This window comes from Theropithecus gelada, chromosome 14 (assembly GCF_003255815.1).
Source record: "Theropithecus gelada isolate Dixy chromosome 14, Tgel_1.0, whole genome shotgun sequence".
NCBI lineage: Eukaryota > Metazoa > Chordata > Mammalia > Primates > Cercopithecidae > Theropithecus > Theropithecus gelada.
Genome location: NC_037682.1, coordinates 77,550,994 through 77,571,400, shown reverse-complemented (window position 1 = coordinate 77,571,400; position 20,407 = coordinate 77,550,994). Strand labels below are relative to the sequence as shown.

At 38.0% G+C, this 20,407-nt stretch overlaps 1 protein-coding gene and 1 non-coding gene across 4 annotated transcripts in view; one reads left to right on the top strand and one right to left on the bottom strand.

The window, feature by feature from the left end:
• Positions 1-20,407, top strand: part of DLG2 (discs large MAGUK scaffold protein 2) — a 2,171,029-nt gene that overhangs the window by 117,580 nt on the left and 2,033,042 nt on the right. The window lies entirely within an intron of this gene.
• On the bottom strand, positions 11,366-11,472 carry LOC112607554. Its single transcript, XR_003115874.1, has one exon. It is a non-coding gene; the product is annotated as a U6 spliceosomal RNA (small nuclear RNA).

Here is a 20,407-nt window from a genome sequence, read left to right as displayed (position 1 = left end):
GGGGGAGTCCAACCCCACATTTCCCTTCCACACTGCCCTAGCAGAGGTTCTCCATGAGGGCCCCACCCTGGCAGCAGACTTCTACCTGGACATCCAAGCATTTCCGTATATCCTCTGAAACCAAGGGAGAGGTTCCCAAACCTCAGTTTTGTCTTCTGTGCACCCATAGAACCAACACTGTGTGGAAGCTGCCAAGGCTTGGGTCTTCCACCCTCTGAAGTGACATCCTGAGCTGTACCATCGCTCCTTTTATCCATGGCTGGAGTGACTGGGACACAGTCCTGAGACTGTATACAGCAGGGGGGCCCTGGACCCAACCTAGGAAACAATTTTTCCCACCTAGGCCTTGGTATCTGTGATGGCAAGGACTGCTGTGAAACTCTCTGACATGTCCTGGAAACATTTTCCCCATTGTCTTAGTATGTCTTAGTAATTGACATTCGGCTCCTTGTTACTTATGCAAATTTCTACACCTGGCTTGAATTTCTCCCCAGATTTTCTTTTTTCCTGTCTGTCGGGATGCAAATTCTCCAAAGTTTTATGTTCTGCTTCCTTTTTGATGATTTGCCACTTAGAAATTTCTTCTGCCAGATACCCTAAATTATTCCCCTCAAGTTTAAAGTTCCACAGATCTCTAGGGCAGGGCAAAATGCCATCAGTCTTTTTGCTAAAGCATAGCAAGAATCACCTTTTCTCTAGTTCTCAAAAAGTTCCTCATCTTCATCTGAGTCCACCTCAGCCTGAACTTCATTGTCCATATTGCATGTCCATGAGCATTTTGGTCAAAGTCATTCAATAAGTCTCTAGGAAGTTCTAAACTTTCCCACATTTTTTTTATCTTCTTCTGAGCCCTCCAAACTGTTCCAACCTCTGTCTGTTAGCCAGTTCCAAAGTTGCTACCACATTTTCAGATATCTTTGTAGCAGTACCCTACTCTCTGTGGCACCAATTAGTCCATTCTCACACTGCTGTAAAGAACTGCCTGGGACTGGGTGATTTATAAAGGAAAGAGGTTTAGTTGACTCACAGTTCCACATGGCTGGGGAGGCCTCAGGAAACTTACAATCATGGCAGAAGGGGAAGCAAACACATTCTTCTTCACATGGTGGCAGGAGAGAGAAGAATGAGAGAAGTGAAGAGCAAAGTGGGGGAAAAGCCCCTCACAAAGCCATCAGATCTTGTGAGAACTCACTCACAATCATGAGAACAGCATGGGGGAATCATTCCAATGATTTAGTCACCTCCCACAAGGTCCCTCACCCAACACGTGGGGATTACAATTAGGATTACAATTTAAGATAAGATTTGGGTGGAGACACAGAGCCAGACCATATCAGATAGTTTGCAGATATTTTCTTCCATTATGTTGGTTATCTCTTCACTTTGTTGATTATTTTATTTGTTGTCCAGAAACTTTTTAACTTGATGTGATTCCATCTGTCCATTTTTCCTTTGGTTTCCTGTCCTTATCGGGTACTACTCAAGAAATATTTGCCCAGAAAAATGTCCTGAGAGTTTCCCTGATGTTTTCTTTTAGTCATTTTATAGTTTGAAGTCTTAGTATAAGTCTTTAATCCATTTTGATTTGATTTTTGTATATGGCAAGAGATAGGGGTCTAATTTCATTCTTCTGCATATGAATATCCAGTTTTCCCAGCACCCTTTATTGAGAAGACTATCCTTTCCCCAATATATATTCTTGGCACCTTTGTCAAAAATGAGTTCACTGTAGGTGTGTTGATTTCTTTCTAGGTTCTCTGTTCTGTTCCATTGTTGTGTTTTTTTATGCCAATACTGTGCTGTTTTAGTTACTATAGCTCTGTGGTATACCTTGAAGTCAAGTAATGTGATTCCTTTAGTTTTGTTCTTTTTACTAAGGATAACGTTGGTTATTCTTGGTGTGTGTGTGTGTGTGTGTGTGGTGTGTGTGGTTCCGTATACATTTTAGGATTTTTTTTTTCTATTTCTGTGAAGAATACCATTGGTATTTTGATAGGAATTGCATTGAACCTCATAGATTGCTTTGGGTAGTAAGGTCATTTTAACAATATTGATTCTTCCAATCCATGAGCATGGAGTATTTTTCCATTTTGTGGTGTTCTCTTTAATTTCTTTCATCAATGTTTTATAGTTCTCATTATAGAGATCTTTTACCTACTTAAAGGTATTCCTAGGTATTTCATTATTTTTTGTAACTATTGTAAATGGGATTGAGTCCTTGATTTTATTCTCAGTTTGATCATTATCAGTGTATAGAAATGCTACTGGCTGGGTGGAGTGGCACATGCCTATAATCCCAGTACTTTGGGAGGCTGAGATGGGATGATTGCCTGGACCAGAAGTTCAAGACAAGGCTGGGCAGTATAAAGAGACCCCCATCCCCACCAAATATAAAAAAAAATTAGCCAGGTGTATTAATCCATTTTCATGCTGCTGATAAGACATACCTGAGACTGGACAATTTACAAAAGAAAGGGGTTTATTGGACTTACAGTTCCACATGGCTGGGGAGGCCTCACAATCATGGTGGAAGGTGAAAGGCACATTTCACATGGTAGTAGACAAGAGAAGAGAGCTTGTGCTAGAAAACTCCCCCTTATAATAACCATCAGGTCTCATGAGACTACAGCACAGAAAGACCTGACCCCATGATTAAGTTACCTCCCACCAGGCCCCTCCCATAACATGTCGGAATTCAAGATGAGAATCGGATGAGCCAAACCATATTATTCCACCCATGACCCCTCCCAAATCTTATGACCTCACATTTAAAAACCAATGATTCAAAACCAATCATGTCTTCCCAACAGTTCCCAACAGTTAAAGTCTTAACTCATTTCAGCATTAACAAAAGTCCACAGTCCAAAGTCTCATCTGAGATCAGGCAAGTCCCTTCTGCCTGTGAGTCTGTACAATCAAAAGCAAGCTAGTTACTTCTTAGATACAACAGGGGTACAGGTATTGGGTAAGTACAGCCATTCCAAATAGGAGACATTGGCCAAAACAAAGAGGCTACAGGTCCCATGCAAGTCTGAAATCCAGTGTGGCAGTCAAATCTTAAAGCTCCAAAATGATCCCCTTTGACTCCATGTCTCACATCCAGGTCACTCTGATGCAAGAAGGGGGTTCCTATTGTCCTGGGCAGCTTGGCCCCTGTGGTTTTGCAGGGTACACCCTCCATTCTGGCTATTTTCACAGGTGGCATTGTCTGCAGCTTTTCCAGGTGCATGGTGCAAGGTGTCGGTGGATCTACCATTCTGGGGTCTGGAGGATGGTGGTCCTCTTCTAACAGCTCCACTAGGCAGTGCCCTAGTAAGACTCTGTGTGGGGACTCCAACCCCACATTTCCCTTCTGCACTGCCCTAGTGGAGGTTCTCCATGAGGGCCCTGCCCCTGCAGGAAACTTCTGTTTGGGTATCCAGGTGTTTCCATATGTCTCCTGAAATCTAGGAGGAGGTTCCAAAACCTAAATTCTTGACTTCTGTGCACCCACAGGCTCAACACCATGTGGAAGCTGCCAAGGCTTGGGGCTTCTACCCTCTGAAGCAACAGCCTGAGCTGTACCTTGGCCCCTTTTAGTCATGGCTGGAGCAGCTGGGACACAGGGACCAAGTCCCTAGACTGTAAACAGCAGAGGGACCCTGGGCCTGGTCCACCAAACCATTTTCCTCCTAAGTCTCCAGACCTGTGATGGAAGAGGCTGTTGTGAAGGTCTCTGACATGCCTTGGAGACATTTTCCCCATTGTCTTGGGGATTAACATTCGGCTCCTTGTTGCTTATGCAAATTTCTGCAGCCAGCTTGAATTTATCCTCAGAAAATAGGTTTTTCTTTTCTATCACATTGTCAGGCTGCAAATTTTCCAAACTTTAGTGCTCTGCTTCCCTTATGAAATTGAATGCCTTTAACAGTACCCAAGTCACCTCTTGAATGTTTTGCTGCTTAGATATTTCTTCTGCCAGATATCCTAAATCATTCAACTCTCTTAGGTTGAAAGTTCCACAAATCTCTAGTGCAGGGACCAAATGCTGCCAGTCTCTTTGCTAAAACACAACAATAGTCACCTTTGCTCCAGTTCCCAACAAGTTCCTCATCTCCATCTGAGACCACCTCAGCCAGAACCTTATTGTCCATCTCACTATCAGGGTTTTGGTCAAAGCCATTCAAGAAGTCTCTAGGAAGTTCCAAACTTTCCCACATTTTCCTGTCTTCTTTGAGCCCTCCAAACTGTTCCAACTTTGCATGTTACCAAGTTCCAAAGTCACTTCCACATTTTCAGGTATCTTTTCAGCATTGCCCCACTCTGCTGGTATCAATTTACTGTATCAGTATATTTTCATGCTGCTGATAAAGACATACCTGAGACTGGGTAATTTACAAAAGAAAGAGATTTATTTGGACTTACCGTTCCACGTGACTGGGGAAGCCTTGCAATCATGGTGTAAGACAAGGAGGAGCAAGTCACATCTTATGTAGATAGTGACAGGCAAAGGGAAAAAACTTGTGCAGGGAAACTCTCCCATGTAATAACCATCAGATCTTGTGAGACTTACTCACTATCATGAGAACAGCATGGGAAAGACCTGCCTCCATGATTCAATTATCTCCCACTGGGTCCATCCTACAACACGTGGGAATTCATGATGAGATTTGGGTGGGGACACAGCCAAGCCATATCACCAGGTATGGTGGTATGTGCCTGTAGTCCCAGCTACTTGGGAGGATCACTTGAGTCCCAGAGTTCAGGACTGCAGTGAGTGAACTATGATTGTGCCATTGCACTTCAGCCTGGGTGACAGAGTAAGACCCCGTCTCTTAAAAAAAAAAGAAAAAAAGAAATGCTACTGATTTTTATACATTTTGTATCCTGAATATTATATTTACTGAATTTGTTTCCCAAAATTTTGGGGTTTTCTATGTGTATGATCATATCATCACCAAGAAGAGATCATTTGAGTTCCTCTTTTTCAATTTGGATGCCGTTTATTTCTTTCTACTTCCTGATTGCGCTGGCCAGGACTTCTAGTATTATGTTGAACAGGAGTGGTGAAAGTAGAAATTATTGTCTTGTTTTAGTTTTAGGGGGAATGCCTTGAAATTTTCCACATTCAGTATGATGTTGGCTATAGGTTTGTCATATATGGCTTTTATTATTTTGAGGTATGTTCCGTCTATGCCTATCTTGGGGAAGGTTTTTATTTTTTTAAATCATGATAGGATATTAAATTTTATTGAATGCCTTTTTTGCATCTATTGAGATGATGATATCATTTTTGTTTTTAATTCTCTTTATGTAGTGAGTCACATTTATTGATTTGCATATATTGAAATACTCTTGCATCTCTGGAATAAACCCCATTTGATCATGGTGTATTATCTTTTGATGTGCTGTTGGATTTGGTTTTCTCATATTTTTTGAGGGTTTTTATACCTATTTTCATCAGGGATACTGGTCTCTAGGTTTTCATTTTTTTTGTTATGTCTTTGCCTACCTTTCATATCAGGGTGATACTAGTTTCATAGGATGAGTTAGGGAGGATTTCCTTCCCTCAATTTTTTGGAACAGTTTCAGTAGGACTGATACTGTTTCTTTTTTGTACTTTTGGTAGATTTCAGCTGTGAATCCCTCCTGTCCTGGGCTTTCCTTTATTGGGAAAGTTTTTATTACTGATTCAATCTCATTACTCATTTTCGTCTGTTTAGGGTTTCTATATTTTCAGGGTTCAATCTTGGAAGGTTCTATGTGTTCAGGAATTTATTCATTTCCTCTAGGATTTCTAGTTTGTCAGTGTACAGATGTTCACAGTAGTTTCTGATTATCAATTGTATGTCTGTGGCTTCAGTTATAATGTCTCCTTTTTAAATTTTCTGATTGAATTGTCTTTCTTCTTTTCTTGGTCAATCTAGCTAGTGTCTTATCAATTTTGTTTATATTTACAGAAAACAAACTTTTCATTTGGTTGATTCTGTTTTTTTTTGGTCTCAATTTCATTTGATTCTGCTCTGATCTTTGAATTTTTTCCTTCTGCTAATTGCGGTTTTGGTTCCATATTGCTCTTCTAGTTCCTTGAGGTGCAATGTTAGGTTGTTAATTTGTGATCTTTCTGTCCTTTTGATGTAGAAATTTATTGCTAAAAACTTCCTTCTTTGTCTTTTCTTATATCCCAGAGGTTTTGGTACATTGTGTCTCTTTTTATTCATTTCCAAAAGTTTTTAAATTTACCTCTTAATTTTGTCCTTGACCCACAGATTATTCAGGAGAAGATTGTTGAGTTTTCATGTCTTTGTGCATTTTTGAGAGTTCCTCTTAGAATTGATTTCTAGTTGTATTCCATTGTGGTCTGAGAAGTGACTTGATATGATAATTAAGATTTAGCAGAGAGAGTCAATGTATTTGATTAGGAAAAGTAAATGGAAAATAGAATGTAATCAGGGCAATTATTGGGATTTTACTCTGCAAATTACAGAATTTTTTTAGTGCTATTTGGAAACAAATTACATAACCTTACTTTGTAATCAAGGAGAACAAATTCTATTTCTTTCTTGTCATATTCTGTTAGAATTGAACTATATCTAGACTATGATAAGGATTTAGTATTATGCTTTTACTCATCACAAACCAGATCTTCAAATCCTATATTCTCACAACCATTTGTGGATAGAAGATTCACAAAACCTCACAAATTTCTACTATCTGAATGAGAGCCTAGCAAATAGGATAGCTATGCTATCATAGCACAGAAACAAAACCAGCATTATAAAGCAGAAGCCACAAATTCAAATGTTCCATGTTCCTTTTTTCCTTCAGATACTCTTCTTACGTTATTATTACTCATAAGAAACCTTACCACTCCTGTATGCCACTTCTAGTCAGTTCTAATATTACCCTGTTATTTCTGTCTATGTCATTGAGAATGAACACATGAAAGACTGATATGAAAATCAATAATAATGATAGTAACACATATTATTTTGAGGACTTGCTAGATTCAAGGTATTATGAATTAAGCACTAAGATAGACACTATTAATATCCTCAATTTTCAGATGAAGAAATAAAGTCTTAAGACTAAGATGTTTACAAAATGAAAAGTGATGATTTAGGAGTTGCTGAAATTTGCACAGCTAGTAAGTTGTGGAACAGAGATTCAGTCAGGTCTGTTTGACACAAAAGTCCATTTAAACACATATTACTCACACCTACCCACATTCTTGCCATCATAAAATGTTTAGGTCCACTACTCACAGTATCTGCCCCCGTAAGAGAACTCATATTCCATTAATTTACTCTGTCTTATACACAAGATATTGTTTCAAAATTAGAATAGTCTAGGCTCACACTGAACAATTCTCTTACTGAATGGACTAGGTCAAAATTAGTTAGTTAAATGTGACTCTGACTTCTCCTTTTGTCTTTCATATGCCAACAATCAAATTGTATTTTCTACCAACTCCAGTTATCTGACTACAGTCATACCACCCACCAAATTATTTTCAATATTGTCTTGACAATCCACCTTATCACTCACAAATATAGATGATTCTATAGTTCCCAACTCTCAATTTTTATCTTAGCTCCCAGAAATCCTCCAACCAAGTAATTCAAGAAGATGATAGATGTACAACAAAAGTATATTTTCTTGAATTATTTTCCTTCAACCAAATAATTCAAGAAGATGATTGGTGTACAACAAAAATATATATTTCCAGAGAGCTCAATATGAAACCTCTGCCCAGTACATAGGGGGAGTGACTCCTTCCTGAAACTCAGATACACTGAAACCAAGAGCATATGAAAACAAAGGTAAGCAACAGAAGGAGACATTTTTAAATATTTAAAATCTATTTAACAACTCTGTTTAAAACAAAACAGCTAATGCGTAGAGAAAACAAGTTGTAAAAATACATGAGGAATGATAACTGTTTAGTATTCACTATTCCAAAAAGTGCTATAAGAATCTATAAAGGACCTATACCCAGAGATGATAGCATTTTCCACCAGGAAATTTAGAGAAGATGTCAAAATATGAAAGTGAAATTGTATTGAAAAGTAAGACAAAATAATAAAAGCATATTCAAAAATTTCCCCTATGTGATTTCATTCACAGATATTGCCAGTTGACATATTCCCTGACTCTTTAAACCTAGATGTATCTGGGCTCTGTTTCACATCCACCAATGAGCTGTAAAAACTTGGGAAAAATATTTAACTCCCAGGAGCCTTACATTTCTGCATTTGTTAACAGGGATACTAGTACCTATCTTACAAAGTTGATGTGAGGATTAAAGACAGTGTTTATAATGCATCTGGCACAGTGCTTAACAAACACACACACACACAGGAAATGATAGCTATAATTATTATAAATTATATAAGAACAAGAAGGACATGAACAAATCTGAGTTTTACAAAATTACTCTGTAAGGGTCTGAAGGTATTACAAGGGAGAAGAAACTAGTAGTTGGAAAAACACCCAGAAGGTGTTCAAAAGAAAACTAAATTGTTCAAAAGAAAACTAATGAATACTTCAACTAAAGAGGAAACAATGAGGATGGGGAACAGAAGATGACCTTGAAAGATATTTAGAAAGGTAATTAATAGGACTTGGTAACTAATCAGATTTGGGGGATTTGGGAGATTGTTGGATAATGAAGAACAGCTGTTAGAAATATCAATAGGTTAAATATAAGACATATCAAATAGTTGTTGTTATTTTTTTGAATAACAAAAAGATACTTCTAACAGCATGACAGCAAGACCAGTCAGGTGGGATAAGTGAATGTTATGAGCCTGAAGAAAGGTGGGGTAGATAAAAATGGAGATTAAGACATGGAAGGAGCTATTAGAAAGTAGAAGTTTATACCTTGCTAGTGATTAAATGGGGAGTCAAGAAGACATACTAGTGAAAGATAAGTGCTCATTGAAGATACTACCATTACTTAGAAAGAATCCCAAAACTCATAGAGCTAATTAACTCTAAGGTTTCATCTGATAAGTTCATGTGAAATATTATTGGTTTGCTCAGTATTGACATCCCAAATTTGTCTCTTGAAGTACAAAATCTGGCTTGATTTTTAAAATCCATAATGTTTACCTTTTTTCCTTTGGTTCATATTAAAAACTCTATTTTTAATTTTTTAAAGTTCTTTAGATTCAGAGGGTACATGTGCAGGTTTGTTATATGGGTATATTGTATGATGTTGAGGTTTGGGCTTCTAATATTCCCATTACCAATTGAACGTATTACCCAATAGGTAGTTTTTCAACCCTTTCTCCCTTCCCTCCCTTTCCCTTTCTGGAATCCCCAGTGTTTATTTTTTTCCCATCTTTTTCACCATGTATGCTCCGTGTTTAGCTCCTACTTATAAGTGAGAATATGCTATATTTTGTTTTCTCTTTCTGTGTTAATTCACTTACAATAATGGGCTCTAGCTGCATCCATGTTGGTGCAAAGGTCATGATTTTGTTCTTTTTTATGTCTGTGTGGTATTCCATAGTGTATACGTACCACATTTACTTTGTCCAGTTTACTGTTGATGGGCACCTGGGTTGATTCCATGTTTTTGCTGTTGTGAATAGTGCTGCAGTAAATAAAATGAGTGCAGGAGTTTTTTTGGTAGAATAGTTTATTTTCCTTTTGGTATATACCCAGTAATGGGATTGCTGGGTCAAATTATAGTTTCATTTTCAGTTCTTTGAGAAATATCCACACTGCTTTCCAAGGGGCTAAACTATATCCACACTGCTTTTCAAGGGGCTAAACTAATATACATTCCCACCAATACTGTATAAGCATTCCCTTTTTTCTGCAACCTCACCAACATCTGTTATTTTTTGACTTTCTATTAAAAAGTTGTTACTAAATAAGTTGGTATTAGTATGACATGTATCACACTGAGCAAGAATAAACCTGGCTAGGAGAGTGATTTATTAAATGATGGTTTTATCCATTTTTGACAGTGATAGTAAAGTAGGCACTGTTTAACTCAAGATATGTTATCTATAGATACGGTTATATTATTTATAGAGAAAGGTCACTGTATAATATTTAGAGATACAGTATCCAAAGGCACTTAATTCAGTATTTGATGAAGACAGTCAAATATTAGTTTTTAAATATCTCAACCCTTGTTTTTGAATAAAAACTGTATGCATTCCACTCTACAGTTAACTTCAGCATGCATAGGCACTTCAACTAAGTACTTATCCATTGTGTTCTGTCTACTTCTTTGCTAAAGGAATGATGAGAACCCCTTACTAGTGTGGCCAAGAAAATAATCTTTGCTTTGCACCAGGTTGGAGTTCTTTGTTATTGCTAGTTTTCAAATCCCTTCCTTCTAGTTCCACAGAAATCTTTCTTTCTGCTGTGCTTATTGCTGTACCTGTTCTTTGGCAATGAACAGGGGAAAAGAGCCACTCCTTCACTGCAATCCACACTGAAAATGGATCTCCTATTATACAATATTATGATCCTTCCTGAGAAACACCATGAAACTGCAGTCAAATATTTTTATTTTGCACATTGGTATGAGCAATTGATATTTCATTTTGAAGCTTCAAATGTTTACCAGCCTTGTCAACATAGTAAGACCCCATCTCTGCAAAAACCAAGAAATTAGCCAGGCTTGGTGGCACACGCCTGTAGTCCTAATGCCTGTAGTCCTAGCTATTTGGGAGGCTGAGGCTGGAGGATCGCTTGAGCCCCAGAGTTTGAGGCTGCAGTGAGCTATAATCCTACCACTGCACTTCAGCCTGGGCAACAGACTGAGACTCTGTCTCTAAACAAAAAAATAGCAAAAAAGAAACTTCAAGTTTTCGCAGTGTGTTGGAAAATCCCTATTTGGTGTTTGAATAATTGAAACATTTAATCTTAATGAAGGATGAAGCCTCAGTGATACATTTCCAAGACATGCATAATCCCTTATATTGCATTCTTGAAAGATGATCATTTAGGTTCTGCTTGATTACTTGCAGTAATGGGATGCTCAGTCTCTGAGGCAACCCATTTTATTGTTAGATGGGTTTAGTTGTTAAATTGTTATAATCTCTGTTCTAAGACAGATGTCATTGAATTCTTGAAATTAGTAACTCAAGTCTATTGGCTTCTTACTGTTCTTAGGATTAAGACATATTTCTTATCCTGGCCTATCAGTTCTTCCTGGTATGGCTTCTGCCTATCTCTTCAACCTCATATTGTATGATTCTTTTCTTAACCAATCACTTCTAGCCAGACTGGCTTTCTTTTAGTTTTTCTTTCTTTGTTTTACTCTTCTATAGAGGCTTTTCTTTCACTTTCCTTCATCCTAGGTAGCTCTCTTCCTAATTTTCTTTCAGCTTTCACCAAACTAACCTTTTTTTTTTTAATTAAAAATATGGAACACTTCATGAATTTGTGTGTCATCCTTGTGCGGGGGCCATGCTAATCTTCTTTGTATCATTCCAATTTTAGTATATGTGCTGCTGAAGTGAGCACCAAACTAACCTTTGTCTTTTAGATCTCAGCACAATCATTTCTTTAATTAAGCATTCTATGATCTGCCTCATTAGATCAAATTCTCCAGCTATATGCATTCATAGTGCTCTGTACTTCTTTGTAGCTTATATCACAGTTGTGATTTTAATTCATCAGTGATTAATAATGTATTTTTAACCTCTATCCCAGTATTTTCATTCACTATGTATCATCAGCATTTATCACAGCACCTGACTCATGGCACGTGTGCAGTAAATATTTGTTGAATAAAATGAGTAAAAAATAATAATAGATTTGCATTTTAGATACATTGGAAGATATTGGTTCTTCTATATGACAATACTTTAAAAAATGTTGAGATGCTAGAATGTGTCTTTGTCTTTCAGATGAAAAGGCTATACATATCCTGTCCTTAGATTGTGTTTCCTCTGAAAAACCACAGTCCTCCCCCATCCTGGTTGCTTGCTCTCTTCTGCAAGCATTCAGATTAGTCAGTGTGCCTTGTACTGTATAGGAAGGCACTTGTTTCTTAAAGTGAGGCCCCACTTTTGAGAATTCCTGTAGGTTCCAGAAATCTATGTTAGAATAATAAATAGCTTTTATGAGATTAGCTTCTAGAGTATGATTTTAAGCTTTTGGTTTATTTTACATGCAGTAGTTTAATTTCCATATGGATCATCTTTTGAAGAAAAGCTTTTGGTTTCTGTTAGATTTATTTCTTTTCAGGACTCAGGTGTAGATGGGCGTGGGATTCCTTGAACCATGATTAAAAGAAATTTATTTCTGTATCCCTAAAAATCACTGTGAAATTTTTTGTGTAAGTGAAATCATGAGCTTCAAAATCAGTAATACGGAGTAAGTATTTCTTGGACAGCATTTCAAAATAAAAACCCATATTCACCCTTGTGATTTAGGAGGAAACAATGAAAGTTGCAGCAAGTAGAAATTAAAGACTGAAATAAAGTATACTATTACATTTTTATATACTTCAACATCAACACAGTCAGTATATGTGTATGTTGGTCATTGTTAGCCTTTCTCATATAGATTAGATAGCAAGTTAATAAATGTTTATTGCTTGTCTACTATCTGTCAGATACTAAGCTAGGTGCTATTTTACTGTCTCAGAATAATAGCTTATTTTTCTGTTTATAAAGTTAATACAATTTCAAAGTAGAACATTTGGAAAATACAGAGAACACAAATACTTTTACCCTCTACTGTTAACACTTTAGTATGTTTGTTTTTATTTAATATTCATTTAATAACTACTGAGTGCATATAATTTGCCATCAATTGTTCTAGAAACTAGGGATATATCAGTTAACAAAATACATGAAATTCTTGTTCTTATGGAGCTTACTACCTAGTGAGGAGAGATATAAAATAAAGTACTTAATATGTCAGCTAGTAAGCACCACAAAAAATAAAACAGAGTAGGGCGATAAAGAATATACCTAAGGTAGAAAGGAAAGATATTTCTAATAAAGTGACATTCGATTAGAGAGCTGAATGACTTGAGAGAGGTATAGGGTTAATCAGGCAGAGGGAATGGCACATGCAGGGCTTTGTGGCAAGAATGTACATGGTGTAGATGGCATATTGGAGAAACATCAAACTTGTCACTGTGGCTACAGCAGAGGGAGCAAAGGAGGGATCTGACTTGTGTTTAAAAAGATCCACTGTCAAGCTGGGTGGAGAATGACTTTGACGAGTTGACAGAAGTAGGCTTCACACGATTGGTAATAACAAACTTCTCCGAGCCAAAGGAGGATGTGTGAACCCATCACAAAGAAGGTAAAAACCTTGAAAAAAGAGTACATGAATGGCTAACTAGAATAAACAGCATAGAGAAGACCTCAAATGACCTGATGGAGCTGAAAACCATGGCATGAGAACTACGTGACACATGCATAAGCTTCAGTAGCCGATTTGATCAAGTGGAAGAAAGGGTATCAGTGATTGAAGATCAGATGAATGAAATGAAGTGAGAAGAGAATTTTAGAGAAAAAAGAGTAAAAAGAAACAAACAAAGCCTCCAAGAACTATGGGACTAAGTGAAAAGACCAAATCTACGTCTGATTGGTGTACTGGAAAGTGATGGGGAGAATGGAACCAAGTTGGATGACACTTTTCAGGATATTATCCAGGAGAACTTCTCCAACCTAGCAAGGCAGGCCAACATTCAAATTCAGAAAATACAGAGAATGCCACAAAGATATTCCTCGAGAAGAGCAACTCCAGGAAACATAATTGTCAGATCCACCAAAGTTGAAATGAAGGAAAAAATGTTAAGGGCAACCAGAGAGGTTGGGTAACCCACAAAAGGAAGCCCATCAGACTAATAACGGATCTCTCAGCAGAAACTCTATAAGCCAAAAGAGAGTGGGGGCCAATATTCAACATTTTTAAAGAAAAGAATTTTCAACCCAGAATTTCATATCCAGCCAAATTAAGCTTCGTAAGTGAAGGAGAAATAAAATCCTTTACAGACAAGCAAATGCTGAGAGATTTTGTCACCACCAGGCCTGCCTTACAAGAGCTCCTGAAGGAAGCACTAAACATGGATGGGAACAACTAGTACCAGCCCCTGCAAAAACATGCAATATTGTAAAGACTCTCCATGCTAGGAAGAAACTGCATCAACTAACGAGCAAAATAACCAGCTAACATCATAATTACAGAATCCAATTCACACATAACAAGTTAACCTTAAATGTAAATGGGCTAAATGCCCCAGTTAAAAGACAGAGACTGGCAAATTGGATAAAGAGTCAAGACCCATCAGTGTGCTGTATTCAGGAGGCTCATTGAACATACGGAGAAATACATAGGCTCAAAATAAAGGGATGGAGGAAGATCTACCAAGCAAATGGAAAACAAGAAAAAGCAGGGGTTGCAATCCTAGTCTCTGATAAAACAGACTTTAAAACAACAAAGATCAAAAGAGACAAGGAAGGCCATTACATAATGGTAAAGAGATCAATTCAACAAGAACAGCTAACTATCCTAACGATATATGCGCCCAATACAGGAGCACTCAGATACATAAAGTAAGTCCTTAGAGACCTACAAATAGACTTAGACTGCCACACAATAATATTGGGAGACTTTAACACCCCACTGTCAGTGTTAGACAGATCAATGAGACAGAAAGTTAGCAAGGATATCCAGGACTTGAACTCAGCTCTGCACCAAGCAGACCTAAGAGACATCTACAGAACTCTCCACCCAGATCAAGAGAATATACATTCATCTCAGCACCACATTGCAATTATTCCAAAATTGACCACATAGTTGGAAGTAAAGCACTCCTCAGCAAATGTAAATAAACAGAAATCACAACAAACTGTCTCTCAGACCACAGTACAATCAATTTAGAACTCGGGATTAAGAAACTCACTCAAAACTGCTCAAGTACATGGAAACTGAATAACCTGCTCCTGAATGACTACTGGGTACATAATGAAATGAAAGCAGATATAAAGATGGTCTTTGAAAACAATGAGAACAAAGACACAACATACCAGAATCTCTGGGACACATTTAAAGCAGTGTGTAGAGGGAAATTTATAGCACTAAATGCCCACAAGAGAAAGCAGGAAAGCTCTAAAATTGACACCCTAACATCACAATTAAAAGAACTAGAGAAGCAAGAGCAAACAGACTCAAAAGCTAGCAGAAGGCAAGAAATAACTAAGATCAGAGCAGAACTGAAGGAGATAGAGACACAAAAAACAGTTCCAAAATCCAGGTGCTGGTTTTTTTAAAAGATATACAAAATTGATAGACCACTAGAAAGACTAATAAAGAAGGAAAAAGAGAAGAATCAAATAGATGCAATAAAAAATGATGAAGGGGATATCATCACTGATCCCACAGAAACACAAACTACTATCCGAGAATACTATAAACACCTCTATACAAATAAGCCAGAAAATCTAGAAGACATGGATAAATTCCTGGACAAATACACCCTCCTAAGACTAAACCAGGAAGAAGTTGAATCCCTGAATAAACCAATAACAGATTCTGAAATTGAAGCAATAATTAATAGCCTACCAACCAAAAAAAGTCCAGGACCAGATGGCTTCATAGCTGAATTCTACCAGAGGTACAAGGAGGAGCTGGTACCATTCCTTCTGAAACTATTCTGTTCAATAGAAAAGGAGGAAATCCTTCCTAACTCATTTTATGAGGTCACCATCATCCTGATACCAAACAAAGCCTGGCAGAGACACAACAAAAAAGAGAATTTTAGACCAATATCCCTGATGAACATCAAAGCAAAAATCCTCAATAAAATCCTGACAAACCGAATCCACAGCACATCAAAAAGCTTATCCACCACGAAGAAGTCGACTTCATCCCTGCAATGCAAGGCTGGTTCAACATATGCAAATCAATAAACGTAATCCATCATATAAACAGAACCAAAGACAAAAACCACATGATTATCTCAATAGATGCAGAAAAGGCCTTCAAAAAATTCAACAGCCTTTCATGCTAAAAACTCTCAATAAACTAGGTATTGATGGGACGTATCTCAAAATGATAAGAGCTATTAATGACAAACCCACAGCCAATATCATACTGAATGGGCAAAAATGGGAAGCATTGTCTTTGAAAACTGGCACAAGGCAGAGATGCCCTCTCTCACCACTCCTATTCAACATAGTGTTGGAAGTTCTGGCCAGAGCAATCAGGCAGGAGAAAGAAATAAAGGGTATTCAGTTAGGAAAAAAAAGGAAGCTACTTTGCCCCTCTTTGCAGATGACGTGATTGTATCTTTAGAAAACCCCATCATCTCAGCCCAAAATCTCCTTAAGCTGATAAGCAAATTCAGCAGTCTCTGAATACAAAATCAATGTGCAAAAATCACAAGCATTGCTATACATCAATAACAGACAAACACAAAGCCAAATCATGAGTGAACTCCCATTCACAATTGCTTCAAAGAGAATAAAATACCTAGGAATCCAATTTACAAAACGTAAGATGTGAAGGACCTGTTCAAGGAGAACTACGAACCACTGCTCAACAAAATAAAAGAGGACACAAGCAAATGGAAGAACTTTCCATGCTCATGGATAGGAAGACTCAATATCATGAAAATGGCCATACTGCTCAAGGTAATATAGATTCAATGCCATCCCCATCAAGCTACCAATGACTTTCTTCACAGAATTGGAAAAGCCTACGTTAAACTTCATATGGAACCAAAAAAGAGCCCACGGTACCAAGACAATCCTAAGTCAAAAGAACAAAGCTGGAAGCATCATGCTACCTGACTTCAAACTATACTACAAGGGTACAATAACCAAAACAGTATGGTACTGGTACCAAAACAGAGATATAAACCAATGGAACAGAACAGAGCCCTCAGAAATAATACCACACATCTACAACCATCTGATCTTCTTTTACAAATCTGACAACTACAAGAAATGGGAAAAGGATTCCCTATTTAATAAATGGTGCTGGGAAAACTGGCTAGCCATATGTACAAAGTTGAAACTGGGTCCCTTCCTTACATCTTATACAAAAATTAATTCAAGATGAATTAGAGACTTAAATGTTAGACCTAAAACCATAAAAACCCTAGAAGAAAACCTAGGTAATACCATTCAGGACATAGGCATGGGCAAGGACTTCATGACTAAAACACCAAAAACAATGGCAACAAAAGCCAAAATGGAAAAATGGGATCTAATTATACTAAAGAGTTTCTGCACAGCAAAAGTAACTACCATCAGAGTGAACAGGCAACCTACAGAATGGGAGAAAATTTTTGCAATCTACCCATCTGACAAAGGGCTAATATCCAGAATTTACAAATAACTTAAACAAATTTACAAGAAAAAATCAAACAACCCCATCAAAAAGTGGGCAAAGGATATGAACAGACACTTCTCAAAAGAAGACATTTATGCAGCCAACGGACACATGAAAAAATGCTCATCATCACTGGCCATCAGAGAAATGCAAATCAAAACCACAACGAGATACCATCTCACACCAGTTAGAATGGCAATCATTAAGAAGTCAGGAAACAACACGTGCTGGAGAGGATGTGGAGAAATAGGAACACTTTTACACTGTTGGTGGGACTGTAAACTAGTTCAACCATTGTGGAAAACAGTGTGGCGATTCCTCAAGGATCTAGAACTAGAAATACCATTTGACCCAACCATCCCATCACTGGGTATATACCCAAAGGATTATAAATCATGCTGCTATAAAGATACATGCACATGTATGTTTCTTGCGGCACTATTCACAACAGCAAAGACTTGGAACCAACCCAAATGTCCATCAGTGACAGACTGGATTAAGAAAATGTGGCACGTATACACCATGGAATACTATGCAGCCATAAAAAAGGATACATTCATGTCCTTTGTAGGGTCATGGATGAAGCTGGAAACCATCATTCTGAACAAGCTATCGCAAGAACAGAAAACCAAACACCACATGTTCTCACTAAAGGTGAGAATTGAACAATGAGAGCACTTGGATACAAGGTGGGGAACATCACATACTGGAGCCTGTTGTGTGGTGGGGGAAAGGGGAGGGATAGCATTAGGAGATATACCTAATGTAAATGACAAGTTAATGGGTGCAGCACACCCACATGGCACATGTATATGTATGTAACAAACCTGCACATTGTGCACATGTACCCTAGAACTTAAAATATATTTAAAAAATCCACTGTCTTAGTGTTTTCTGTTGCTTGCAACAGAATACCTGGGAATTAGAGATAATTTATAGAGAAAAGGAATTTATTTTTGCAGTTATGGAGGCTGAGAAGTCTATGGTCAAGGGAGCACATCTACTGAGGTCCTTCTTGCTGTTGTGGGCTCTGTAGAGTCCCAAGGCAGCACAGAGTGTCTGTCACATGGTGAGGGGGCTGACCGTGCTAGGCCAGGCCTCTGTTATTTCTCCTTCCTCCTCCTCTTCTTCTTCCTCTTCTCTCTTCTTCTCCTTCTTTGTTCTTTCCTCCTTCTCCTTCTTCCTCTTCTCTCTTCTTCTCCTTCTTCCTTCTTTCCTCCTCCTCCTTCTCCTTATTCCTCTTCTTTCTTCTCCTTCTTCCTTCCTTCCTCCTCCTCTTTTCTTCTCCATCTTCTCCTCCCTCTTCCTCCCTCCTCCTCCTTCTTCTCCTCCTTCTCTTTCCCTTTCTCCTTCTCCTTCTTTCTTCTTTCTTCTTCCTTTTTCCTTCCTCCTTCCTCCTTTCCTCCTTTCCTCCTCCCTTCCTTCTCCACCTCCTCCTTTTCTTCTTTCTTTCTTACAGGGTCTCACTGTGTTGCCCAGGCGGGACTACAGTGGTGTGATCATAGCTCACTGCAGCCTCAATCTCCAGGGCTCAAGTGATCCTCATGCCTCACCCTCCTGAATAGCTGGGACTACAGGTGTGCGCCATCATGCCCAACTAATTTTTTGATTTTTAGTAGAAATAAGGTCTTGCTACATTGCCTAGCTTGGTCTTGAACTCCCGAACTCAATCCGTCCTCCCACCTTGGCCTCCCAAGGTGTTAGAGTTACAGGCATGAGCCACCATGCCTGGTCTTTGTTTCTCTTCTTATAAAGCCACCAGTTCCACTCCCATGATAACCCATTAATCCATGAATAGGATTAATTCATTCATGAACGCAGAACTTTCATGAACCAATCACCTTTTAAAAGCCCTACTGTTCAATACTGCCATATTGGAGATAAGTTTCAACATACATTTTGGAGGGAACATTCAAACCATAGCACCCATCTTGGATATTTTATGAATAGGCTATATGGGAAAGAGTAAAAACAGGGAGACTGGTTAGAAGTCAACTGCAATGGAAAGGGCAAGAGAATATAGTGATTCAGATCAAAGCATTGAGAAGTGGCTGGATAGCAAATATGTATTGTCATTAGAATTTGTGGATGGATTCTAATGACTCAAAGTAGGGGAGTAAGAAAAGAAGTGCCAAGAAAAGTATTTTTCTTCAGTCTTTTAAACCTTAACCTTAAAAAGTTTGAATGCAAAAAAGTATAGAATATAATGGTACAGTGTAGTTACTGTACAGTGTAATAAGTAATCAACTCTGTATGCAACGCCTGAAATATATACTTTGTAAATTCTTTTGGTTCTTTCTTCTTCATACTGGAGTATGCTTATGAGGTTCATCTATGTTGTAGGGAATAGTGTTAGTTTGTTCATTTTTTATTGCTATATATTATTCTATTGCAGGATTATGCTGTAATGTATCCATTCTAGAGTGTGTAGACATTTGGGTTGTTTCTAGCCTTCACTATTAAAATCAGTGCTGCTATGAACATTTTTATATGTGTATCCAGGCACACATGGGTTTTTCTAGTGTATATTTCTTTTCTTAAAATTTTACTTTATGTTCTGGAATACATGTGCAGAATGTGCAGGTTTGTTACGTAGGTATATGTGTGCCATCTGGTTTGCTTCACCTATCATCCAGTCATCTGGGTTTTAAACCCCACATGCATTAGGTATATGTCCTAAAGCTCTCCCTCTCCTTGCCCGCAACCCCCAACAGGCCCCAGTGTGTGAGGTTATCCTCCTTGTGTCCATGTGTTCTTATTGTTCAGCTCCAACTTATAAGTGAGAACATGTGGTGTTTGGTTTTCTGTTCCTATGTTAGTTTGCTGATAATGATGACTTCCACCTTCATCCTTGTCATACTGCAAAGGACGTGAACTCATTCTTTTTATGGCTGCATAGTATTCCATGGTATATATGTGCCACATTTTTTTTTTCTTTTTATTATACTTTAAGTTCTGGGTTACATGTGCAGAACGTGCAGCTTTGTTACATAGGTATACATGTGTCATGGTGGTTTGCTGCACCCATCAACCTGTCACATACATTAGGTATTTCTCCTAACGTTATCCCTCCCCTAGCCCACCACTGCACACAGGCCTC